The sequence below is a fragment of the Myotis brandtii genome, unplaced genomic scaffold (genome assembly GCF_000412655.1).
Source record: "Myotis brandtii unplaced genomic scaffold, ASM41265v1 scaffold632, whole genome shotgun sequence".
Classification (NCBI taxonomy): Eukaryota; Metazoa; Chordata; class Mammalia; order Chiroptera; family Vespertilionidae; genus Myotis; species Myotis brandtii.
The window spans coordinates 569,811-570,181 of record NW_005370419.1 but is presented as its reverse complement, the minus strand read 5'-3'; the positions used below and the strand labels follow the sequence as shown (position 1 = coordinate 570,181).

At 69.8% G+C, this 371-nt stretch overlaps 1 long non-coding RNA gene across 1 annotated transcript in view; it reads left to right on the top strand.

Moving 5' to 3' along the window:
• Nucleotides 1-371, top strand: part of LOC106723725 — a 17,518-nt gene that overhangs the window by 14,045 nt on the left and 3,102 nt on the right. The gene's annotated exons all lie outside the window — the stretch shown is intronic.

Here is a 371-nt window from a genome sequence, read left to right as displayed (position 1 = left end):
CCACGCTCCCTCCCTGCTCCGTCCGGGATTGGGGCTCGGGGTCCATCCTGCAAAGGGCGGGGGCTGAGAGGGGGCCCTCGGTCCAGGCCCAGGTCAAGAAGGGGGTCGTGGACAAGGCCCGAGCACAGCGGGGTGCACAATGGCACCCAAGACCCGCCTCCGCCCTAGGAACAGCCAGCAGCATCCCGGGAAGGCGCTGGGATGGTCATGACCGTCATGGAGAGTCTGGGGCTCGTGGGGGATGGGAAAACGGGGTGCAGGGGTGGTGCCTCCCGGGGTAGCCGCCTTGGGGGCTTTGCAGAGGAGCTGGGGTCACACTTCAGGCCACAGCCCTGGCTCCAAGCCCCTGGGGCAGCCCCTCGGGGTGGGGG